Raw genomic sequence first — 25,848 nt, forward strand, 5'->3', positions numbered from 1 at the left:
TAGCTTGATAGCCGTCCTCTCTCGATTTCGTCAGGGACATTTGCCTGTTCCGAATGACGTTGCGACCTCGACCACTATTTCGTGATTAGGTACTTCGCGCGCGATAAGGGTTGAAGTGTGGTTTTCTGTTAAGCGAAATGTGGCTTCGAGGAAGCAAACGACATGCGGCATTGCCTCGTTAGCTCGATAGCTTTGTTAGTGCTGCTGAACTTCTTCGGGCTGCAGGTCAGCGCTTCCTGCTGCAGCCAATGTGAGTGGCCGTCAACCTTGTTGCACTTCATGTGCGTGTGCGGGCAGTATGTTTGCCCATTACTGTGGTGCGCACCTCGCACACTTGGTTGAACGCGCCGCTCGCTTTGGTCGAGTTCTTGGAACACGGCCCGCGCACGCGTGCGAACCTCGTCACGGTGAGTATACCAGTTATTCCTACGTTCGTATTTCTAAAGAGAATTTGTTGAACGTTTCAGATCCCCTGTACCTGTGGGCTGCAATACATCGACGTGTGACCACGGCAGTCATCCGAGCACCAGCACGTGAATCCATCGTTGCGGCGAGTATCATCCCAACATTGCAAATGAGATGACAGGGGTATTCCAGACTGGCGAGGTTGCAGTTTTGGTGTCTAATCAGAGCCCCCACTTTTGGTGGCCGGCTGTTGCAGCCATATCGGGTCTTCTCCTTGACGAAATCGAAGAGGACGGGGTACGGGGGTGGGGGGCGCGCCGCATACAGCTTCAGCCTTAGCGAACACGATAGGCAGGATATGACAGGTGTCCTCTTCCGATTTCGCCGGGGATATTGAACCCGTTCCGAATGTCTTTTGTGAAGCGACCACTATTTCGTGTCGAGTAGCCCGCGCGCGATTGTGCGCTCGAGCGGAATGTGGTTTCGCGGAAGCAAACTGCATTCGGAACTGCCTCGCCAGCTTTTGATTAACCGTACTGTAGAACGTGCTGTTCACCTTACAGCGCGGTTTCATTCCAGTTATTGCTGCTTTTCCTGGCCGCTGTGTTTCTCATGATCCCGCTTATTCACGGTGCTATGCTTACCATGCAGCTTTGAGGTTTACTTTCAGCCTTTTCTGCAAGTCCCGCCGACCTTCCAGGAGGAGTCCACGGAGCACCGCACATTATTTTGGACATGGTGTGTAAGCGCGTATTTTACATGTCCATTTTTTTTTAAGAAGCGGCTTTTGCACCTATTCGTATACACCAGGGCCGGCGGATGTCCCGTTCCTGAACGAGCTATGCATCGAAGGTTGTCCAGCCCGAGTCTACGGTGGAGATGGCGTTGAACACCACCCGTCCTGTCGCAGTGTCGGCAGCACTTCCACATTCAACCGCCGATACTCCTGTCAGCAGGAGGGACTTCAGTAAGCGCCGTATGGTAAATATCACGTACGCAAAACTTACTGCAGCTGTGTTTACATGTGCTTAACGATTCCGTCGTGTCTTTTCAGCTTTTCCGCGTCTGTCTTCCACTGCTATCCGTGAGAAGGGGATGAAGCTGGCTCTTGCAGATTGGTTCCAATGTATACGTTCTTGAGGTCTCCTGAGCAACACAAGTCACATGACCAAACTTACTGCCACCTTCGCACTGCTTCGCTGATGGCGTCATCGAGGGAGGCTGCACATTGCTGCTACTCGTGGAATTCTGTTGGTAGGTGTCACATTCGCACAACTCTTGCTTCAGCTGTGTTTACATGTGCTTAACGATTCCGCCGCCTATCATTGCAGCCTCACCGCGCCTGTTTTCCTTTGATACCCGTGACAAGGAGATTGAGCTGGCACCTGCAGATTGGTTCCAATGTATACATTCTTGAGGTCTCCTGAGCAACACAAGTCACATGACCAAACTTACTGCCACCTTCGCACTGCTTCGCTGATGGCGTCATCGAGGGAGGCTGCACATTGCTGCTACTCGTGGAATTCTGTTGGTAGGTGTCACATTCGCACAACTCTTGCTTCAGCTGTGTTTACATGTGCTTAACAATTCCGCCGGCTATCATTGCAGCCTCACCGCGCCTGTTTTCCTTTGATACTCGTGACAAGGAGATTGAGCTGGCACCTGCAGATTGGTTCCAATGTATACGTTCTTGAGGTCTCCTGAGCAACACAAGTCACATGACCGAACCTGCTGCCATCTTCGCACTGCTTCGCTGATGGCGACTCTCGCTGACGCCATCAGCGAAGCAGTGCGAAGATGGCAGCAGGTTCGGTCATGTGACTTGTGTTGCTCAGGAGACCTCAAGAGTGGCTGACCTCAAGAGTGGCTGCACATTCCTGCTACTCGTGGTATTCTGTTGGTAGGTGTCACATTCGCAAAACTCTTGCTTCAGCTGTGTTTACATGTGCTTAACAATTCCGCCGCCTTTTTTGCAGCCTCACCGCGCCTGTCTTCCTTTGATACCCGTGACAAGGAGATCCAGCTGGCAGCTGCAGATTGGTTCCAATGTATACGTTCTTGGTCTTCTCGGCAACAGACGTCACATGACCGAACTTACTGCCACCTTCGCACTGCTTCGCTGATGGCGTCATCGAGGAAGACGGCACATTGTTTCTACTCGTGGAATTCTGTTGGTAGGTGTCACATTCGCACAACTCTTGCTTCAGCTGTGTTTACATGTGCTTAAGAATTACGCCGCCTTTCGTTGCAGCTTCACCGCGCCCGTCTTCCTTTGCTACCCGTGACAAGGAGGTGGAGGGGGCTCCTGCAGATTGGGTCCAATGTATACGTTCCTGAGTTCTCCTGGGCCACACACATCACATGACCAAGCTTACTGCCACCTTCGCACTGCTTCGCTGATGGCGTCATCGAGGGAGACTGCACATTGTTTCTACTCGTGGAATTCTGTTGGTAGGTGTCACATTCGCACAACTCTTGCTTCAGCTGTGTTTACATGTGCTTAAGAATTACGCCGCCTTTCGTTGCAGCTTCACCGCGCCCGTCTTCCTTTGCTACCCGTGACAAGGAGGTGGAGGGGGCTCCTGCAGATTGGGTCCAATGTATATGTTCCTGAGGTCTCCTGGGCCACACACATCACATGACCAAGCTTACTGCCACCTTCGCACTGCTTTGCTGATGGCGTCATCGAGGAAGACGGCACATTGTTTCTACTCGTGGAATTCTGTTGGTAGGTGTCACATTCGCACAACTCTTGCTTCAGCTGTGTTTACATGTGCTTAAGAATTACGCCGCCTTTCGTTGCAGCTTCACCGCGCCCGTCTTCCTTTGCTACCCGTGACAAGGAGGTGGAGGGGGCTCCTGCAGATTGGGTCCAATGTATATGTTCCTGAGGTCTCCTGGGCCACACACATCACATGACCAAGCTTACTGCCACCTTCGCACTGCTTTGCTGATGGCGTCATCGAGGGAGACTGCACATTGTTTCTACTCGTGGAATTCTGTTGGTAGGTGTCACATTCGCACAACTCTTGCTTCAGCTGTGTTTACATGTGCTTAAGAATTACGCCGCCTGTCGTCGCAGCCTCACCGCGCCCGTCTTCCTTTGCTACCCGTGACAAGGAGGTGGAGGGGGCTCCTGCAGATTGGGTCCAATGTATACGTTCCTGAGTTCTCCTGGGCCACACACATCACATGACCAAGCTTACTGCCACCTTCGCACTGCTTTGCTGATGGCGTCATCGAGGGAGACTGCACATTGTTTCTACTCGTGGAATTCTGTTGGTAGGTGTCACATTCGCACAACTCTTGCTTCAGCTGTGTTTACATGTGCTTAAGAATTACGCCGCCTTTCGTTGCAGCTTCACCGCGCCCGTCTTCCTTTGCTACCCGTGACAAGGAGGTGGAGGGGGCTCCTGCAGATTGGGTCCAATGTATACGTTCCTGAGGTCTCCTGGGCAGCGCACATCACATGACCAAGCTTACTGCCACCTTCGCACTGCTTTGCTGATGGCGTCATCGAGGGAGACTGCACATTGTTTCTACTCGTGGAATTCTGTTGGTAGGTGTCACATTCGCACAACTCTTGCTTCAGCTGTGTTTACATGTGCTTAAGAATTACGCCGCCTTTCGTTGCAGCTTCACCGCGCCCGTCTTCCTTTGCTACCCGTGACAAGGAGGTGGAGGGGGCTCCTGCAGATTGGGTCCAATGTATATGTTCCTGAGGTCTCCTGGGCCACACACATCACATGACCAAGCTTACTGCCACCTTCGCACTGCTTTGCTGATGGCGTCATCGAGGAAGACGGCACATTGTTTCTACTCGTGGAATTCTGTTGGTAGGTGTCACATTCGCACAACTCTTGCTTCAGCTGTGTTTACATGTGCTTAAGAATTACGCCGCCTTTCGTTGCAGCTTCACCGCGCCCGTCTTCCTTTGCTACCCGTGACAAGGAGGTGGAGGGGGCTCCTGCAGATTGGGTCCAATGTATATGTTCCTGAGGTCTCCTGGGCCACACACATCACATGACCAAGCTTACTGCCACCTTCGCACTGCTTTGCTGATGGCGTCATCGAGGGAGACTGCACATTGTTTCTACTCGTGGAATTCTGTTGGTAGGTGTCACATTCGCACAACTCTTGCTTCAGCTGTGTTTACATGTGCTTAAGAATTACGCCGCCTTTCGTTGCAGCTTCACCGCGCCCGTCTTCCTTTGCTACCCGTGACAAGGAGGTGGAGGGGGCTCCTGCAGATTGGGTCCAATGTATATGTTCCTGAGGTCTCCTGGGCCACACACATCACATGACCAAGCTTACTGCCACCTTCGCACTGCTTTGCTGATGGCGTCATCGAGGAAGACGGCACATTGTTTCTACTCGTGGAATTCTGTTGGTAGGTGTCACATTTCCACAACTCTTGCTTCAGCTGTGTTTACATGTGCTTAAGAATTACGCCGCCTTTCGTTGCAGCTTCACCGCGCCCGTCTTCCTTTGCTACCCGTGACAAGGAGGTGGAGGGGGCTCCTGCAGATTGGGTCCAATGTATACGTTCCTGAGTTCTCCTGGGCAGCGCACATCACATGACCGAACTTACTGCCACCTTCGCACTGCTTCGCTGATGGCGTCTTCGGGGGAGACTGCACATTGTTTCTACTCGTGGAATTCTGTTGGTGTCATTCGCACAACTCTTGCTTCAGCTGTGTTTACATGTGCTTAAGAATTACGCCGCCTGTCGTCGCAGCCTCACCGCGCCCGTCTTCCTTTGCTACCCGTGACAAGGAGGTGGAGGGGGCTCCTGCAGATTGGGTCCAATGTATACGTTCCTGAGTTCTCCTGGGCAGCGCACATCACATGACCGAACTTACTGCCACCTTCGCACTGCTTCGCTGATGGCGTCATCGGGGGAGACTGCACATTGTTTCTACTCGTGGAATTCTGTTGGTAGGTGTCATTCGCACAACTCTTGCTTCAGCTGTGTTTACATGCGCTTAAGAATTCCGCCGCCTGTCGTCGCAGCCTCACCGCGCCCGTCTTCCTTTGCTACCCGTGACAAGGAGGTGGAGCGGGCTCCTGCAGATTGAGTCCAATGTATATGTTCCCGAGGTCTCCTGGGCCACACACATCACATGACCGAGCTTACTGCCACCTTCGCACTGCTTCGCTGATGGCGTCATCGAGGGAGACTGCACATTGTTTCTACTCGTGGAATTCTGTTGGTAGGTGTCATTCGCACAACTCTTGCTTCAGCTGTGTTTACATGCGCTTAAGAATTCCGCCGCCTGTCGTCGCAGCCTCACCGCGCCCGTCTTCCTTTGCTACCCGTGACAAGGAGGTGGAGGGGGCTCCTGCAGATTGGGTCCAATGTATACGTTCCTGAGGTCTCCTGGGCCACACACATCACATGACCGAGCTTACTGCCACCTTCGCACTGCTTCGCTGATGGCGTCATCGAGGGAGACTGCACATTGTTTCTACTCGTGGAATTCTGTTGGTAGGTGTCATTCGCACAACTCTTGCTTCAGCTGTGTTTACATGCGCTTAAGAATTCCGCCGCCTGTCGTCGCAGCCTCACCGCGCCCGTCTTCCTTTGCTACCCGTGACAAGGAGGTGGAGCGGGCTCCTGCAGATTGGTTCCAATGTATACGTTCTTGAGGTCTCCTGGGCAACACACATCACTTGACTGAACTTACTGCCACCTTCGCACTACTTTGCTGATGGCGTCATCGAGGGAGACTGCACATGTTTCTACTCGTGGAATTCTGTTGGTAGGTGTCACATTCGCACAACTCTTGCTTCAGCTGTGTTTACATGTGCTTAAGAATTACGCCGCCTGTCGTCGCAGCCTCACCGCGCCCGTCTTCCTTTGCTACCCGTGACAAGGAGGTGGAGCGGGCTCCTGCAGATTGGGTCCAATGTATACGTTCTTGAGGTCTCCTGGGCAACGCACATCACATGACCGAACTTACTGCCACCTTCGCACTGCTTCGCTGATGGCGTCATCGAGGGAGACTGCACATTGTTTCTACTCGTGGAATTCTGTTGGTAGGTGTCACATTCGCACAACTCTTGCTTCAGCTGTGTTTACATGCGCTTAAGAATTCCGCCGCCTGTCGTCGCAGCCTCACCGCGCCCGTCTTCCTTTGCTACCCGTGACAAGGAGGTGGAGCGGGCTCCTGCAGATTGGGTCCAATGTATATGTTCCTGAGGTCTACTGGGCCACACACATCACATGACCGAGCTTACTGCCACCTTCGCACTGCTTCGCTGATGGCGTCATCGAGGGAGACTGCACATTGCTGTACTCGTGGAATTGCTGTTGGTAGGTGTCACGTTCACAGAACTCTTACTGTGCCTGTGTTTACATGTGCTTAACAATTTCGTCACTTGTCGTTACAGATTCCCAGAGTCCATCGCTACCCGTGAGAAAGACATGAAGTTGGGTCCAGCAGAGTGATTCTAATGCCAACGTTCCCGAGTTCTCGGGGCACTACTCGTCGTATTGCCGAACTTATTGCCACCTTTGCACTGCTTCACTGACGGCTACATCCAGGGAGACGGGACGTGGCCACTAACTTTGCAGATGGTAGGAAAAGACTTTATTACTTGTATCGTCCTCCAACCCTGACACGTGAGACTCGCATCTTTGCCCTCCTCCTCGCGTGGAGTCCGCAACCAGCAGCCGATGTCGATGAAATTCAAGTGCGGAGACTATCAGCTCCATTTGTACATATTTAATGCAAACACCTTGATTCCTTGACCTATGCTCTAATTGGCAATTATGGAACGTTGGTCGGAGTGTTGCAAAGCTGCCAGGCTAAAATTTTTCCATTCCACTTATTTTTCAAAATTACGCATTCGTGCGGAGGATTGTGTCCTTACTATCAACTAGGTCGTTCCGTCATAAACACGGTCCAAGCGATAAACGTGTTTGTGCACAGAAATGTTCCCAATTTTTTTCGCGAACTGTTTCCGCAGAATTCTGCATCACACAGTCCTGCTATTTAGCCATTCCGCCTAACTTTATTCCGTATGTCATTTATTACTTGCCTTTGTTTTGTTAGCGGAATTGAATATGTGCTGCACTACCTGATTGCATGTATGAATTTTATATACAGCCGTGAGCAATGACCTGGAACACTAAGATTACTTTTTAAAACTTCATTAAACCACCTTTTGTGTGAGTTCATGCATGTGTTAATTGGCATGTGTACGTGTATGCGTACAGATGTGAAATTTAAAAATGTTAGGTAGGGGCCACAAAAACACTAAAATAACTACTTGCAGGAAAAGCGCGAATAACTTCCCTCCTTCTCCGCCGAAAAAATACTTAAAAACATGGCTGATCCCCCTTTCATAGGAATCGGTGTGACACGAAAGTGAAAGATGTCTTCACAGGGGTAGTTGAGCGTTTATTGTGCATTGCTTCGCCAGAAGGGCGAAGAAATGAATGCTATAACAACAAATTGTAATGTAATGCGAAGAACGGCAAGCAGCTACGTACAAAAATAACATACACAGGGCGATCCCGAACTAATAACCGTCACAATTGTTACTTCTTTGTGTGTGAGCAGGGCGCTCCTTTCGGAAACGCGGCCGCTGCAGCGAGAGAAGTGCCCTTCGTGCTCCCTGTAACGTCAACGGAAACTTGCGGTGACAGCACAAGACGTACAAACCGCCCCCATCACGAGATAAGCGCGCGCGCACGAGATACACCCGCTGTAGAGGCGCAGTCGCATCGCAGCGCGCGGGGCGACGACCTGCCAAGCGCGCCATCTCGCTAGCGATAACAAGAATACGCTGAAGGCACCGAGCTCTGAGTACCGCCAATGGTAAATGGTGTATATAAATAGCTCGCCGTTAGTAATCTAGAGAACGTGCGTTTTGTAGCCGAGTGGTTTCGTGCTGCGGGGCGAGGGGTCGTAGGTTCTACTCCCGGCAACGGAACTTTTTTCTTCTAGTTTTTTTTCTTTGCCATCTGTTAGTGTATATTTTACGTCATATCCGTGACGGAAATACGTCAGTGGAGCCGTGGTGGACCCCGGCATAAAACACTTTCGTGTTTAAAATGGGGCAGCTCCACACTAGTGGTGCGAAGACTGAGGAAACAGCGGAGTTAGTGGCCTACCCCTTCTCTTTTCCCTCCTCCTCAGCCTCGCTTCCCTTTCTGATCCCTTGCTATACTATAACCCACATGGCTATGCTATGCTTCACCCTCTCACCTTCTCATTTCCTTCCTCTTCACCTTCTCATTACTCATCCTCACCCTCACTATCCCTTTCCCACCCCTTGCTACACTGTTATGCTCATTTATTGGCTTTGCGTGCCTTGGCATAACCTTGCTGAGTTCCCCGTATTCTCTAAACGTGGCTGCTCCTCGCTCAACCAGTTAGATCAGAGGGACAACGGAGCTTTGACAAGCTTAAACTGCTCCGCTGTGAAAAAAATAACGCGCCCAGATACGATAAAATCCGACGAACGACTCGGTGAAAAAAAGCCCAAATCCGCCCATTATAAGCGGAACTGGCAACTCTAACGGGAAGGTCGCCAGAGCCAACGTTTCTACAAGGGGACCTCGTTTATTTGCTGCTTTGACGAAGACAAATCCTCTTGCAGAAACGCTGGCGACAGCGCCATTTCCTGTTAAGACTTGCCTTTTTCTTCTTTTTTTTTTTCATCTGTGCGCAGGAATGATAGTGCGGCTGTGTTTTCGGATTCTTTGAATTACACTAACACGCGTCTCGCCTGTCGTTTCAGGCTCCAGCGTGTTCTGGCGTGTGGCGCGCTACAGAAGATTGGTCCAGCCCGCTCATTGACATCAGTAACGTCCGTGGCATTTCCTCAAGAGCGACTGTGTCCAGCCTGACCATTCTACCGGGAACTCTGGACCAGTCAAGTCTTCGTACGTTTCTAAGACTTTGTTGGTGTCCTGCACTGTCTTCGCTGCGTGTGGGTTCTCCGCAAAGACTGCAGTCTCCTTCGCTCGACCACCTACCGGACGACGTGTTGCACTTTTGTGAACAGTTTAGTCTATAGCAACGCACCCTATGTTGAGAGCTGCGCTTCGCTCAGCCAACGGCTGGGGCATCTAGCAGTTACAGCAATACGAACCCAAATAACTGTCATGAGCACTGATTTATCACTCATGAGCTGATCTGTAAACGTTTGGCGATGAGGGTAAGGACATTTACATTGTGCGCTTTTGTAGCAATGCATAGATGATGCCTGTTCATGCGCACCTTCATTTGCTCACATCGCCCAAGTCAGCAGCTAATCTCTGGTCGTATTGTTGGGTCGTCAATACATCAAACTTGTTTCAACGGGGTTCGGTGCACATCGTGGTTTTCAGAGTTGTCATTGTCGCTCGTAAGGACTATAACCCGTTCATAGTTCAGTGGAGAATCGTATCGACTTTTCTTCCGGCCATACTGGTTGTCTATAGGGCGCCGATGTGATCGTTCGCTATCGTTCATTTACATCCACTTTGGAAACAATTCAGGCATTTGGCCAACCTCCCTCTCTTCCCGTGTACTTCTTCCACGCCCTTTACCGGTTTAGCTTTAGCTCTATATATGGTTGATCACGGGTCGTTTTTATTCATTGACTTGTTCAAAATTCTTCATTGATTTGTATCTGTAGAAGCCCATTTAGCTGTGTCCCGAGGTTAGAACTAGGGCCTTTGATTCATTGAGCTTCTATGCACAGTATTCGTCGTATCGAATCGGTAGAAGCCCGTTTGGCTTTGTACCGAGGTTAGAACTAGGGCCTTTGATTCATTGAACTTCTATGCACAGTATTCGTCGTGTTGAATCGGTAGAAGCCCGTTTGGCTTTGTCCCGAGGTTAGAACTCGGGCCTTTGATTCATTGAACTTATTTGCGCAGTATTCGTCGTGTCGCATCGTTAGAAGCCCGTTTGGCTTTGTCCCGATGTTAGTACTCGGGCCTTTCATTTATTGAACTTATTTGCGCAGTATTCGTCGTGTCGCATCGGTACAAGCCCGTTTGGCTTTGTCCCGTGGTTAGAACTCGGGCCTTTCATTTATTGAACTTATTTGCGCAGTATTCGTCGTTTCGCATCGGTAGAAGCCTGTTTGGCTTTGTCCCGTGGTTAGAACTCGGGCCTTTCATTTATTGAACTTATTTGCGCAGTATTCGTCGTGTCGCATCGGTAGAAGCCCGTTTGGCTTTTTCCCGAGGTTAGAACTCGAGCCTTTGATTCATTGAACTTACTTATTTGCACAGTATTCCTCGTGTCGCATCGGTAGAAGCCCGTTTGGCTTTGTCCCGAGGTTAGAACTCGGGCCTTTCATTTATTGAACTTATTTGCGCAGTATTTGTCGTGTCGCATCGGTAGAAGCCCGTTTGGCTTTGTCGCGAGGTTAGAACTCGGGCCTTTGCTTCATTGAACTTCTATGCACAGTATTCGTCGTGTCGCATCGGTAGAAGCCCGTTTGGCTTTGTCCTGAGGTTAGAACTCGGGCCTTTGATTCATTGAACTTCTATGCACAGTATTCGTCGTGTCGCATCGGTAGAAGCCCGTTTGGCTTTTTCCCGAGGTTAGAACTCGAGCCTTTGATTCATTGAACTTACTTATTTGCACAGTATTCGTCGTGTCGCATCGGTAGAAGCCCGTTTGGCTTTGTCCCGAGGTTAGAACTCGGGCCTTTCATTTATTGAACTTATTTGCGCAGTATTTGTCGTGTCGCATCGGTAGAAGCCCGTTTGGCTTTGTCGCGAGGTTAGAACTCGGGCCTTTGCTTCATTGAACTTCTATGCACAGTATTCGTCGTGTCGCATCGGTAGAAGCCCGTTTGGCTTTGTCCTGAGGTTAGAACTCGGGCCTTTGATTCATTGAACTTCTATGCACAGTATTCGTCGTGTCGCATCGGTAGAAGCCCGTTTGGCTTTGTCCCGAGGTTAGAACTCGGGCCTTTCATTTATTGAACTTACTTGCGCAGTATTTGTCGTGTCGCATCGGTAGAAGCCCGTTTGGCTTTGTCTCGAGGTTAGAACTCGGGCCTTTGCTTCATTGAACTTCTATGCACAGTATTTGTCGTGTCGCATTGGTAGAAGCCCGTTTGGCTTTGCCCTGAGGTTAGAACTCGGGCCTTTGCTTTATTGAACTTCTATGCACAGTATTCGTCGTGTCGCATCGGTAGAAGCCCATTTGGCTTTGTCTCGAGGTTAGAACTCGGGCCTTTGCTTCATTGGACTTCTATGCACAGTATTCGTCGTGTCGCATCGGTAGAAGCCCGCTTCGTTTTGTCCCGACGTTAGAGCTCGGGCTTTTGATTCATTGAACTTCTATGCACAGTATTCGTCGTGTCGCATCGGTAGAAGCCCGTTTGGCTTTGTCCTGAGGTTATAACTCGGGCCTTTGCTTCATTGAGCTTCTATGCACAGTATTCGTCGTGTCGCATCGGTAGAAGCCCATTTGGCTTTGTCTCGAGGTTAGAACTCGGGCCTTTGCTTCATTGAACTTCTATGCACAGTATTCGTGGTGTCGCATCGGTAGAAGCCCGTTTGGCTTTGTCCTGAGGTTAGAACTCGGGCCTTTGATTCATTGAACTTCTATGCACAGTATTTGTCGTGTCGAATCGGTAGAAGCCCGTTTGGCTTTGTCCCGAGGTTAGAACTCGGGCCTTTCATTTATTGAACTTACTTGCGCAGTATTTGTCGTATCGCATCGGTAGAAGCCCATTTGGCTTTGTCTCGAGGTTAGAACTCGGGCCTTTGCTTCATTGAACTTCTATGCACAGTATTCGTCGTGTCGCATCGGTACAAGCCCGTTTGGCTTTGTCCCGTGGTTAGAACTCGGGCCTTTCATTTATTGAACTTATTTGCGCAGTATTCGTCGTGTCGCATCGGTAGAGCCTGTTTGGCTTTGTCCCGTGGTTAGAACTCGGGCCTTTCATTTATTGAACTTATTTGCGCAGTATTCGTCGTGTCGCATCGGTAGAAGCCCGTTTGGTTTTGTCCCGTGGTTAGAACTCGGGCCTTTCATTTATTGAACTTATTTGCGCAGTATTCGTCGTGTCGCATCGGTAGAAGCCCGTTTGGCTTTTTCCCGAGGTTAGAACTCGGGCCTTTGATTCATTGAACTTACTTATTTGCACAGTATTCGTCGTGTCGCATCGGTAGAAGCCCGTTTGGCTTTGTCCCGAGGTTAGAACTCGGGCCTTTCATTTATTGAACTTATTATCGCAGTATTTGTCGTGTCGCATCGGTAGAAGCCCATTTGGCTTTGTCGCGAGGTTAGAACTCGGGCCTTTGCTTCATTGAACTTCTATGCACAGTATTCGTCGTGTCGCATCGGTAGAAGCCCGTTTGGCTTTGTCCTGAGGTTAGAACTCGGGCCTTTGATTCATTGAACTTCTATGCACAGTATTCGTCGTGTCGCATCGGTAGAAGCCCATTTGGCTTTGTCCCGAGGTTAGAACTCGGGCCTTTGATTCATTGAACTTCTGTGCACAGTATTCGTCGTGTCGCATCGGTAGAAGCCCATTTGGCTTTGTCCCGAGGTTAGAACTCGGGCCTTTGCTTCATTGAACTTCTATGCACGGTATTCGTCGTGTCGCATCGGTAGAAGCCCGTTTGGCTTTGTCCCGAGGTTAGAACTCGGGCCTTTGCTTCATTGAACTTACTTGCGCAGTATTTGTCGTGTCGCATCGGTAGAAGCCCATTTGGCTTTGTCCCGAGGTTAGAACTCGGGCCTTTGCTTCATTGAACTTCTATGCACAGTATTCGTCGTGTCGCATCGGTAAAAGCCCGTTTGGCTTTGTCCTGAGGTTAGAACTCGGACCTTTGCTTCATTGAACTTCTATGGACAGTATTCGTCGTGTCGCATCGGTAGAATCCCATTTGGCTTTGTCTCGAGGTTAGAACTCGGGCCTTTGCTTCATTGAACTTCTATGCACAGTATTCGTCGTGTCGCATCGGTAGAAGACCGTTTGGCTTTGTCCTGAGGTTAGAACTCGGGCCTTTGATTCATTGAACTTCTATGCACAGTATTTGTCGTGTCGAATCGGTAGAAGCCCGTTTGGCTTTGTCCCGAGGTTAGAACTCGGGCCTTTCATTTATTGAACTTACTTGCGCAGTATTTGTCGTGTCGCATCGGTAGAAGCCCATTTGGCTTTGTCTCGAGGTTAGAACTCGGGCCTTTGCTTCATTGAACTTCTATGCACAGTATTTGTCGTGTCGCATTGGTAGAAGCCCGTTTGGCTTTGTCCTGAGGTTAGAACTCGGGCCTTTGCTTTATTGAACTTCTATGCACAGTATTCGTCGTGTCGCATCGGTAGAAGCCCATTTGGCTTTGTCTCGAGGTTAGAACTCGGGCCTTTGCTTTATTGAACTTCTATGCACAGTATTCGTCGTGTCGCATCGGTAGAAGCCCATTTGGCTTTGTCTCGAGGTTAGAACTCGGGCCTTTGCTTCATTGGACTTCTATGCACAGTATTCGTCGTGTCGCATCGGTAGAAGCCCGCTTCGTTTTGTCCCGACGTTAGAGCTCGGGCTTTTGATTCATTGAACTTCTATGCACAGTATTCGTCGTGTCGCATCGGTAGAAGCCCGTTTGGCTTTGTCCTGAGGTTAGAACTCGGGCCTTTGATTCATTGAACTTCTATGCACAGTATTCGTCGTGTCGCATCGGTAGAAGCCCGTTTGGCTTTGTCCCGAGGTTAGAACTCGGGCCTTTCATTTATTGAACTTACTTGCGCAGTATTTGTCGTGTCGCATCGGTAGAAGCCCGTTTGGCTTTGTCTCGAGGTTAGAACTCGGGCCTTTGCTTCATTGAACTTCTATGCACAGTATTTGTCGTGTCGAATCGGTAGAAGCCCGTTTGGCTTTGTCCCGAGGTTAGAACTCGGGCCTTTCATTTATTGAACTTATTTGCGCAGTATTCGTCGTGTCGCATCGGTAGAAGCCCGTTTGGCTTTGTCCCGAGGTTAGAACTCGGGCCTTTGATTCATTGAACTTACTTATTTGCGCAGTATTCGTCGTGTCGCATCGGTAGGAGCCCGTGTGGCTTTGTCCCGAGGTTAGAACTCGGGCCTTTCATTTATTGAACTTATTTGCGCAGTATTTGTCGTGTCGCATCGGTAGAAGCCCATTTGGCTTTGTCCCGAGGTTAGAACTCGGGTCTTTCATTTATTGAACTTATTTGCGCAGTATTTGTCGTGTCGCATCGGTAAAGCCCATTTGGCTTTGTCTTGAGGTTAGAACTCGGGCCTTTGCTTCATTGAACTTCTATGCACAGTATTCATCGTGTCGCATCGGTAGAAGCCCGTTTGGCTTTGTCCTGAGGTTAGAACTCGGGCCTTTGATTCATTGAACTTCTATGCACAGTATTTGTCGTGTCGAATCGGTAGAAGCCCGTTTGGCTTTGTCCCGAGGTTAGAACTCGGGCCTTTGTCCCGAGGTTAGAACTCGGGCCTTTCATTTATTGAACTTACTTGCGCAGTATTTGTCGTGTCGCATCGGTAGAAGCCCATTTGGCTTTGTCTCGAGGTTAGAACTCGGGCCTTTGCTTCATTGAACTTCTATGCACAGTATTCGTCGTGTCGCATCGGTAGAAGCCCGCTTCGTTTTGTCCCGAGGTTAGAACTCGGGCCTTTGCTTCATTGAACTTCTATGCACAGTATTCGTCGTGTCGCATCGGTAGAAGCCCATTTGGCTCTGTCCCGACGTTAGAACTCGGGCTTTTGATTCATTGAACTTCTATGCACAGTATTCGTCGTGTCGCATCGGTAGAAGCCCATTTGGCTTTGTCCTGAGGTTAGAACTCGGGCCTTTGCTTCATTGAACTTACTTGCGCAGTATTTGTCGTGTCGCATCGGTAGAAGCCCATTTGGCTTTGCCTCGAGGTTAGAACTCGGGCCTTTGCTTCATTGAACTTCTATGCACAGTATTCGTCGTGTCGCATCGGTAGAAGCCCGTTTGGCTTTGTCCTGAGTTTAAAACTCGGGCCTTTGCTTCATTGAACTTCTATGCACAGTATTCGTCGTGTCGCATCGGTAGAAGCCAATTTGGCTTTGTCCCGAGGTTAGATCTCGGGCCTCTGATTCATTGAACTTATTTGCACAGAATTCGTCTTGTCGCATCCCTAAAGCCCGCTTCGTTTTGTCCCGAGGTTAGAAGTCGGGCCTTTGCTTCATTGAACTTCTATGCACAGTATTTGTCGTGTCGCATTGGTAGAAGCCCGTTTGGCTTTGTCCTGAGGTTAGAACTCGGGTCTTTGCTTTATTGAACTTCTATGCACAGTATTCGTCCTGTCGCATCGGTAGAAGCCCATTTGGCTTTGTCTCGAGGTTAGAACTCGGGCCTTTGCTTCATTGAACTTCTATGCACAGTATTCGTCGTGTCGCATCGGTAGAAGCCCGCTTCGTTTTGTCCCGACGTTAGAACTCGGGCTTTTGATTCATTGAACTTCTATGCACAGTATTCGTCGTGTCGCATCGGTAGAAGCCCGTTTGGCTTTGTCCTGAGGTTAGAACTCGGGCCTTTGCTTCATTGAGCTTCTATGCACAGTATTCGTCGTGTCGCATCGGTAGAAGCCCATTTGGCTTTGTCTCGAGGTTAGAACTCGGGCCTTTGCTTCATTGAACTTCTATGCACAGTATTCGTGGTGTCGCATCGGTAGAAGCCCGTTTGGCTTTGTCCTGAGGTTAGAACTCGGGCCTTTGATTCATTGAACTTCTATGCACAGTATTTGTCGTGTCGAATCGGTAGAAGCCCGTTTGGCTTTGTCCCGAGGTTAGAACTCGGGCCTTTCATTTATTGAACTTACTTGCGCAGTATTTGTCGTGTCGCATCGGTAGAAGCCCATTTGGCTTTGTCTCGAGGTTAGAACTCGGGCCTTTGCTTCATTGAACTTCTATGCACAGTATTCGTCGTGTCGCATCGGTACAAGCCCGTTTGGCTTTGTCCCGTGGTTAGAACTCGGGCCTTTCATTTATTGAACTTATTTGCGCAGTATTCGTCGTGTCGCATCGGTAGAAGCCTGTTTGCCTTTGTCCCGTGGTTAGAACTCGGGCCTTTCATTTATTGAACTTATTTGCGCAGTATTCGTCGTGTCGCATCGGTAGAAGCCCGTTTGGCTTTGTCCTGAGGTTAGAACTCGGGCCTTTGATTCATTGAACTTCTATGCACAGTATTTGTCGTGTCGAATCGGTAGAAGCCCGTTTGGCTTTGTCCCGAGGTTAGAACTCGGGCCTTTCATTTATTGAACTTACTTGCGCAGTATTTGTCGTGTCGCATCGGTAGAAGCCCATTTGGCTTTGTCTCGAGGTTAGAACTCGGGCCTTTGCTTCATTGAACTTCTATGCACAGTATTCGTCGTGTCGCATCGGTAGAAGCCCGCTTCGTTTTGTCCCGAGGTTAGAACTCGGGCCTTTGCTTCATTGAACTTCTATGCGCAGTATTCGTCGTGTCGCATCGGTAGAAGCCCGTTTGGCTCTGTCCCGAGGTTAGAACTCGGGCCTTTGCTTCATTGAACTTCTATGCGCAGTATTCGTCGTGTCGCATCGGTAGAAGCCCGTTTGGCTCTGTCCCGACGTTAGAACTCGGGCTTTTGATTCATTGAACTTCTATGCACAGTATTCGTCGTGTCGCATCGGTAGAAGCCCATTTGGCTTTGTCCTGAGGTTAGAACTCGGGCCTTTGCTTCATTGAACTTACTTGCGCAGTATTTGTCGTGTCGCATCGGTAGAAGCCCATTTGGCTTTGCCTCGAGGTTAGAACTCGGGCCTTTGCTTCATTGAACTTCTATGCACAGTATTCGTCGTGTCGCATCGGTAGAAGCCAATTTGGCTTTGTCCCGAGGTTAGATCTCGGGCCTCTGATTCATTGAACTTATTTGCACAGAATTCGTCTTGTCGCATCCCTAGAAGCCCGCTTCGTTTTGTCCCGAGGTTAGAAGTCGGGCCTTTGCTTCATTGAACTTCTATGCACAGTATTCGTCGTGTCGCATCGGTAGAAGCCCGTTTGGCTTTGTCCCGACGTTAGAACTCGGGCCTTTGATTCATTGAACTTACTTATTTGCGCAGTATTCGTCGTGTCGCATCGGTAGAAGCCCGTTTGGCTTTGTCCTGAGGTTAGAACTCGGGCCTTTGATTCATTGAACTTCTATGCACAGTATTTGTCGTGTCGAATCGGTAGAAGCCCGTTTGGCTTTGTCCCGAGGTTAGAACTCGGGCCTTTCATTTATTGAACTTACTTGCGCAGTATTTGTCGTGTCGCATCGGTAGAAGCCCATTTGGCTTTGTCTCGAGGTTAGAACTCGGGCCTTTGCTTCATTGAACTTCTATGCACAGTATTCGTCGTGTCGCATCGGTAGAAGCCCGCTTCGTTTTGTCCCGAGGTTAGAACTCGGGCCTTTGCTTCATTGAACTTCTATGCGCAGTATTCGTCGTGTCGCATCGGTAGAAGCCCGTTTGGCTCTGTCCCGACGTTAGAACTCGGGCTTTTGATTCATTGAACTTCTATGCACAGTATTCGTCGTGTCGCATCGGTAGAAGCCCATTTGGCTTTGTCCTGAGGTTAGAACTCGGGCCTTTGCTTCATTGAACTTACTTGCGCAGTATTTGTCGTGTCGCATCGGTAGAAGCCCATTTGGCTTTGCCTCGAGGTTAGAACTCGGGCCTTTGCTTCATTGAACTTCTATGCACAGTATTCGTCGTGTCGCATCGGTAGAAGCCAATTTGGCTTTGTCCCGAGGTTAGATCTCGGGCCTCTGATTCATTGAACTTATTTGCACAGAATTCGTCTTGTCGCATCCCTAGAAGCCCGCTTCGTTTTGTCCCGAGGTTAGAAGTCGGGCCTTTGCTTCATTGAACTTCTATGCACAGTATTCGTCGTGTCGCATCGGTAGAAGCCCGTTTGGCTTTGTCCCGACGTTAGAACTCGGGCCTTTGATTCATTGAACTTACTTATTTGCGCAGTATTCGTCGTGTCGCATCGGTAGAAGCCCGTTTGGCTTTGTCCTGAGGTTAGAACTCGGGCCTTTGATTCATTGAACTTCTATGCACAGTATTTGTCGTGTCGAATCGGTAGAAGCCCGTTTGGCTTTGTCCCGAGGTTAGAACTCGGGCCTTTCATTTATTGAACTTACTTGCGCAGTATTTGTCGTGTCGCATCGGTAGAAGCCCATTTGGCTTTGTCTCGAGGTTAGAACTCGGGCCTTTGCTTCATTGAACTTCTATGCACAGTATTCGTCGTGTCGCATCGGTAGAAGCCCGCTTCGTTTTGTCCCGAGGTTAGAACTCGGGCCTTTGCTTCATTGAACTTCTATGCGCAGTATTCGTCGTGTCGCATCGGTAGAAGCCCGTTTGGCTCTGTCCCGACGTTAGAACTCGGGCTTTTGATTCATTGAACTTCTATGCACAGTATTCGTCGTGTCGCATCGGTAGAAGCCCATTTGGCTTTGTCCTGAGGTTAGAACTCGGGCCTTTGCTTCATTGAACTTACTTGCGCAGTATTTGTCGTGTCGCATCGGTAGAAGCCCATTTGGCTTTGCCTCGAGGTTAGAACTCGGGCCTTTGCTTCATTGAACTTCTATGCACAGTATTCGTCGTGTCGCATCGGTAGAAGCCAATTTGGCTTTGTCCCGAGGTTAGATCTCGGGCCTCTGATTCATTGAACTTATTTGCACAGAATTCGTCTTGTCGCATCCCTAGAAGCCCGCTTCGTTTTGTCCCGAGGTTAGAAGTCGGGCCTTTGCTTCATTGAACTTCTATGCACAGTATTCGTCGTGTCGCATCGGTAGAAGCCCGTTTGGCTTTGTCCCGACGTTAGAACTCGGGCCTTTGATTCATTGAACTTCTATGCACAGTATTCGTCGTGTCGAATCGGTAGAAGCCAGTTTGGCTTTGTCCCGAGGTTAGAACTCGGGCCTCTGATTCATTGAAGTTATTTGCACAGAATTCGTCTTGTCGCATCCCTAGAAGCCCTCTTCGTTTTGTCCCGAGGTTAGAAGTCGGGCCTTTGCTTCATTGAACTTCTATGCACAGTATTCGTCGTGTCGCATCGGTAGAAGCCCGTTTGGCTTTGTCCCGACGTTAGAACTCGGGCCTTTGATTCATTGAACTTCTATGCACAGTATTCGTCGTGTCGAATCGGTAGAAGCCAGTTTGGCTTAGTCCCGAGGTTAGAACTCGGGCCTCTGATTCATTGAACTTATTTGCACAGAATTCGTCTTGTCGCATCCCTAGAAGCCCGCTTCGTTTTGTCCCGAGGTTAGAACTCGGGCCTTTCATTTATTGAACTTCTATGCACAGTATTCGTCGTGTCGCATCGGTAAAGCCCGCTTGCCTTTGTCGCGAGGCTTTATTTCGTTGTGGTTATTTCGATCATTGCACCTATAGTTTGTAAAACGTGGTTGTGTTTTTAGCATTTGAAGCACCTGTTTGGCTTTGGCTTCAGAGTGTACTGCAGTGCGGCTGTTTCGTCATATTTCAACGAAATTGTTATAAAACAGTTTTCCTGGCACAAACAAGGGTTTCATACAAGTTCTCGGTCCTCTCACATTTCTTACTGCGTCCGCCAGAATGTTTTAAGTGGCAGGTAATGATGGCTCTGCTTGTGAAGCTCCAACATCTTTGTGTTCGCCATCACGGTGGTTTGGTTTCCGGAGTGATCGCCACTTTACTTGACATCCTCCCTTAGGATCTGTTAGAGCACTTCCTTACGTGGCTTTGACCAGTGGTCTGATCTCGGAGTGATTGCTTCACACATTGAGCGAATTTGTTGCATAATGATGCTGGTATGGGAAAGTTTGAACTGCTCGTTGGGTTTTGCCTGTTAATCTGACATGTTTCTTTCGTGTATACGCTCTTGCAGGGCGTGAGAGTTTCATGCATGGCCTCTGCTTCTGTACATGTATGTCGCTCATCACAAATTTATAACTTCAACACGCCGCTGCCCCGCCACGGTGGTCTAGTGGTTATGGCGCTCGGCTGCTGACCCGAAGGTCGCGGGATCGAATCCCGGCCGCGGCGGCTGCATTTTCGATGGAGGCGAAAATGTTTGAGGCCCGTGTACTTAGATTTAGGTGCACGTTAAAGAACCCCAGGTGGTCGAAATTTCCGGAGCCCTCCACTACGGCGTCTCTCATAATCATACCTTGGTTTTGGGACGTTAAACCCCAGATATTATTATTATTATTATCAACACGCCGCTGCAAAAGTGCACAATGTGAATAAGTGCGAAGGGGGTGGGTGTTTACCCTCACCAACAAACAGTCTGGCCAATGCAAAGTCTTCCATGTTTCGAGACCCGCAATAAAGCTGGTTCGTCGTGCTGGCCCACCGTGCTCGTAATTTATCCAGTCTAAATCATTTCGCTTCGATGAATACAAGCATCCGCTTTGAAGCGCCGTGGTTCTCAATCTATGTACCCCCTCTGCTGTTTGTACTGGTAAATACGCGCACTAAAATATCAAGGGTCGTTGGACCATGGAACCTTACAGAAATTGTTGCTCCACGCACAGTCCACGCACACTCGGGCATCGGATCAGCATATGATATTGCTTTGTCGAAGTGGGCCACATGGATCTTTGTCCCGTGTAATTCTTATGTTTGGACGTCGGACATTTTCTCCACTGTGGCTGTTTGTTCATCGCCTCAAGGACGCAGTGGTTAAGTTCAGCATTTTAACGACGCGTAAGTATTCGCGTTATTATGGCCTCTTTACAGCTATATTACATCCTATCATTGTAACCATCGGTCACTCCTAACACCACGTTGTGCTATTTGACTACACCTGGCCCATCGCGCCGCAATAACCCACGAATCATAATCACCAAGGATGTACAATTATTGCATAGTTTGTATTAGCCAATATTAAGTTTCCATCACCATTATCTCAAGTGACGGTATGCACATTGCTTGAAAAGTCAATAAAAATGTTATCACTGTTCTTGGTGAATCGCTGCATAGCCTTCACTTTTCTGCGTACTTCGACTTTCCGTCGTCTTGACTAATTTCAACCAAAAGTGCAAGCACGGTGGTAAGTACTTTCCTTGTTCTTACGTTAAAATGACCACAGAGGTAGATATTCATGTAAAAAAAAACGTTTTGTTCAGAGTTAAGACCATCGATTCAGATTGATATTAATATATAGAAGTGTAGATATGGTGAGATTGTATGGAGTGAAATGTGCATGGCCAGATAAAAATAATTCGATACCTACAGATATCATAGGGATCAACGCACATAACATGGATACCAGCCCGCTTAATAAATTAGGGAAACCTGTCTTCAGGATTTAATAACCAAGGAGGAAATAGTAGAGAAAGATGTATTAAATACACAAGGAAGAAGTCAAGACACCACAGACGCAGACTAACAACTGCAAAGGCGCACAACGGCGAAAAAAGAAACGAAATCTTATCTGCGCATGCCCGTGGAATAGGCGAACCTATCTGTCTGGCACGCGTGGGGTTCTACATGACGGATAACTGTTCAGGCATTTGATTTCTTCTTATGCAAGTTTATCGACAATTAACTGACGCATGCGCTATCACTGCTATCGATATACCATGCCTCAATCATTGAACGCGTTTCTTCATTCCTGTGCCGGTACAAAACAGCGCATTCATCGAACTTCGACGTGCACTTACACTCTCGGCAAAGTAAAGAAAGATTAGGAGGCGAGCCTCCGGTTAGCGATCTCTTATGTTCCCATAATCTCTAACACAGCGGCCCGTCTACACACAATGGCTACACACAATGCCCAGTATAATTACCTTTACAGTCACGAAACACTCGCACTTAACGAATACCCCGAGTCTTTGAATTAGTGTTTTAGCTAGCAGGGCTGGTTTACCGCACGGAAAGTGCGGTAATACGATACCGGCTGAAGAGCGCACGGAAACACGTCGTGCGAAAGGTGGCTCGTACTTGGCTTATATTAAATTAATTCGGCCCTACCTAAGCGGTGTCGAACGCCGCTATTGCCAAACTTATGCGCTATTCTCATAGCAATATCCTTAGCCCACAAACTTCTAAGCGATAGCATATTTTACCCGAGCGGCCCCACAAACTTGAGCCGCCTGGACAGGTGGCGCCATCTGGCGGTGGAATGCACAACCAGGCAAGCAAATAACTAAACAGGTGTGTTCTACTTCATCGAAGAGGAATGGCGATTTTAGTTGGCCTCCGAATGCGTCCGAATCGCAGCTGCAATTTTGCGACAGCTCCGAAAAGCTTGTACGTAGCACAGTCAGTCAAAGAAAAAAGAAAATAAAGGTAGATAGGGAAATAAAATATTTTGAAGAAAAAAAAACCACTATTGTGCAGTGTCGCAATCAGACCAGACAGCTGTATCAATAAACCGACTTGAACAATTACTATCTCCATTCTTTTCCTTCTGCCTTTCCCTACGACGCTGGGCGATGTTTCCACGTGGGCTGCGCCCCGGAATATTCCGTCACATTTCATTAAAAATGGTTGTGGATGAATTTCTGTCGAAAAAGGTAAGCCTTAGGACATCTAGTATTTTTCGGTTTCGGAATATTTTGTCGTATTTCATTAAAATCGGTTGAGGGTGAATTTTTGGCAAAAAAAAAAGACAAGCCTGTTATAGCCTGTGTAAATCTAGTACCTTTCGGTCTAGATAGTTTCGTCACATTACATTAAAGTTGGTTGTGGATGAATTTCTCGCAAAAATGGCAAGCCTTTGGAAATGCAGTATTTTTCAATCTCAGAATGTTTCCCCAAATTTCATTAATATTGGTTGCTGGTTAACTACTGTCAAAAAAGTAAGCCTTAGGAAATCTAGTATTTTTCGGTTTCGGAATTTTTCTTCATATTTCATTAAAATTAGTTGCAGGTGAATTTCCCGCAAAAAAAGGTAAGCCTATGGAAAATTGTATTTTTTCGGTCTGGGAACGTTTCGTCACATTTCACAAAAGTTAGTTGTCGCTGAATGTTAGCTTTGGAAATCTAATATCTTTTTGGCCCCCATCATTTAAAATTCACCCCCCATCAATTAAAATTGATGGGGGGTGAATTTCTGGCAAAAATGGTAATCCTATAGTCTTCGGAAATCCAGTATTGATCGGTGCAGGAGTGTTCCGTCAAATTTCATTAAAATTGTTTATGGGTGAATTTCTGGCAAGAAAAGGTAAGCCTACAGCCTTTGGAAGTCATGGAGTCTTATTTGTAGCGTCTGTCAGCGTCTCGAACATGCCCAACGACAGGTCCATGTCGCCTTCATCAAAACGCGTGTTTGGCATTAAATTTTCGCAAAGGCGGACATTATGCCTACAATGCTTCAAGTCGTCTTTAGGCCTACATGTTGTTCTAGAGAGGGCTTCCATATTAACCACCACTAAATATTGAAACCGTCACAAAAAATGTTCTTTTACCTTTTTTTTTATCGCCGGTAAAACGCATTCACATGCTTTAGATACATGCGTACTTTGCAGGCGTTTGTGTTTAGCCCAGTGGGCACCACACTCGCTTTCGTGGCGCGAGACCGAAGTTCGAATCCCAACCACGCGAAAGCAGTTTTTTTTTTACTTCTTTACAGAGAAAATTGCGTTACGTGACAGAGGGACGTACGGACTGGCAATTCTCCCGTTGAATCGGCAAAGAAGTGCTTACGCATAAAAATGCATCCTCCTTACTATAAAAATAGTTTGTATCGCCAGTACAACATATTCATATGATCCAGATATATACACCTACTGCAACCGCGGTTGTTTGTCGCAGTGGTTAAGACACCCGGCTTCTAAGCGTGAGGTCGCAGGTTCGAAACCGGGCACCGTGAAGGAAGTTTATTTTGCATTATGCATATTTATTTACATTGATTCGTCTTAAATGACCGAGGGATGGACAGACAGGCATTGTTTTTTCGTTGAGTCGGCAAAAGCTTAGCCACTTTAAAAATTTTCCCCAAAGTGCTCCATTCTTTCTATTTGTAGCAATATCGAAACTAACTCCAAGGTGGACTGGCTGTTGACGCTAAAAACAGCACAACTGCACCGTAAAACGATAAACCTTGCCTGAATCCTCAGCCAGTACGTCGCTCTGGCGAAAAAAAGAAAGAGTATGTCATATTTTCAGCAACGGGCGGCACCCTTTTCACTAGTCGCGTCAGGAAGTTGGCTTCCCCACAACGCAGACCATTGGAAAGTATTTCCGGCCGTTTCAGACACCTGCGGAACGAAAACTACGCATAGTAGCTCAACCGGCCTTCAAGGTGTGACGTCACACAAAAGTTGAGCCTTATCTTGGGTGATAAGGGCCTCAACTTTTTCGACTGCTTTTGCACATCTATTGCGGCGAAGCCAACGCATCGGTGTAATATTTAGCTCGGAAGGACGCACAGATGGTCCGCCACTGCAAGGTGTGACGTCAGACAAAAGTTGAGCCTTATCATGGGTGATAAGGGCCTAAACTTTTTCGACTGCTTTTGGACATCTATTGCGATGAAGACAACGCATCAGGGCTCGGAAGGACGCACAGATGGTCCGCCACTGCAAGGTGTGACGTCAGACAAAAGTTGAGCCTTATCATGGGTGATAAGGGCCTCAACTTTTTCGACTGCTTTTGCACATCTATTGCGATGAAGCCAACGCATCAGGGCTCGGAAGGACGCACAGATGGTCCGCCACTGCAAGGTGTGACGTCAGACAAAAGTTGAGCCTTATCATGGGTGATTAGGGCCTCAACTTTTTCGACTGCTTTTGGTCATCTATTGTGATGATGCCAACGCATCAGGGCTCGGAAGGACGCACAGATGGTCCGCCACTGCAGTGTGTGACGTCAGACAAAAGTTGAGCCTCATCATGGGTGATAAGGGCCTCAACTTTTCCGACTGCTTTTCGCCAGCTGTTGCGGTGAAGCCAACGCATCAGGACAATTCTTAGCAAGGAAGGCTCTTGTATGGAGAGGATTATTTCATTAAAAGAATTGAGCTCATCATCACTTAGGTGCGTTACGCTGAAGATATTAAGTTACGGTTTGTCGGGTTTTTTTGCGTACTTTTGCCGTTTATAACGTCTGCAAACAGTACACCTTGCAGGTAGTTTCCATGCGGCTCTATATAAACAAAATGAGTATTCTGGGGTATTGAAGTGCGTAATCATTTCTGTACCTGCTCAACGAGAAACTTGTACGTCCGTCTGCACGTCCATTCGTCTGTCAATGTAGACGAATCAGTATAAAAAATAAAAATGTAAAAAAATAGTTCTCTCCCGCGAGGCCGGGTTCGAACCTACGTCCTCACGCTCACGAGCCGAGTGCCTTTCCGAATGGGCCAAGCAGCCGCGCTCGCAGGAGCGGAGTATATCTGAACCATATATATGTGCTGTACTGGCGATAAAAAGAAAAGAACACTTTGAATATGTAAGCATTTTTATGCCGACTCAACTTGAGAACTGCTAGTCCGTCCGTGCTTGTTTCACGTAACACGATCATCGCTATAAATCAATACATGAAACAACG

The 25,848-nt window shown here is 48.3% G+C and overlaps 3 long non-coding RNA genes across 20 annotated transcripts; all 3 read left to right on the forward strand.

Moving 5' to 3' along the window:
* Nucleotides 1-6,980, forward strand: LOC119378547 (uncharacterized). 11 transcript variants are annotated; one of them, XR_007414772.1, is made up of 6 exons: nt 1-1,386; nt 1,460-1,659; nt 1,737-1,936; nt 6,245-6,444; nt 6,522-6,721; nt 6,799-6,980. It is a non-coding gene; the product is annotated as an uncharacterized LOC119378547 (long non-coding RNA). The 11 variants fall into 11 exon arrangements; XR_007414766.1 differs by lacking the exons at nt 1-1,386; nt 1,460-1,659; nt 1,737-1,936 and adding exons at nt 2,725-2,856; nt 2,934-3,020; nt 5,506-5,618; XR_007414771.1 differs by lacking the exons at nt 1-1,386; nt 1,460-1,659; nt 1,737-1,936 and adding exons at nt 2,725-2,856; nt 2,934-3,020; nt 5,781-5,893.
* Nucleotides 6,981-11,144: 4,164 nt separating this feature from the next.
* Nucleotides 11,145-20,312, forward strand: LOC125756815 (uncharacterized). 8 transcript variants are annotated; one of them, XR_007414775.1, is made up of 8 exons: nt 11,145-11,405; nt 13,990-14,167; nt 14,257-14,345; nt 14,439-14,527; nt 16,243-16,509; nt 17,222-17,310; nt 18,027-18,204; nt 18,921-19,527. It is a non-coding gene; the product is annotated as an uncharacterized LOC125756815 (long non-coding RNA). The 8 variants fall into 8 exon arrangements; XR_007414773.1 differs by lacking the exons at nt 14,439-14,527; nt 16,243-16,509; nt 17,222-17,310; nt 18,027-18,204; nt 18,921-19,527 and adding an exon at nt 19,544-20,312; XR_007414777.1 differs by lacking the exons at nt 14,439-14,527; nt 16,243-16,509; nt 17,222-17,310; nt 18,027-18,204; nt 18,921-19,527 and adding an exon at nt 19,633-20,312.
* LOC125756816 (uncharacterized) lies at nt 11,765-13,623 on the forward strand. The gene is made up of 3 exons (XR_007414781.1): nt 11,765-12,117; nt 12,655-12,832; nt 13,278-13,623. It is a non-coding gene; the product is annotated as an uncharacterized LOC125756816 (long non-coding RNA).
* Nucleotides 20,313-25,848: the final 5,536 nt, after the last annotated feature.

This window comes from Rhipicephalus sanguineus, unplaced genomic scaffold (genome assembly GCF_013339695.2).
Source record: "Rhipicephalus sanguineus isolate Rsan-2018 unplaced genomic scaffold, BIME_Rsan_1.4 Seq868, whole genome shotgun sequence".
Taxonomy (NCBI): Eukaryota; Metazoa; Arthropoda; class Arachnida; order Ixodida; family Ixodidae; genus Rhipicephalus; species Rhipicephalus sanguineus.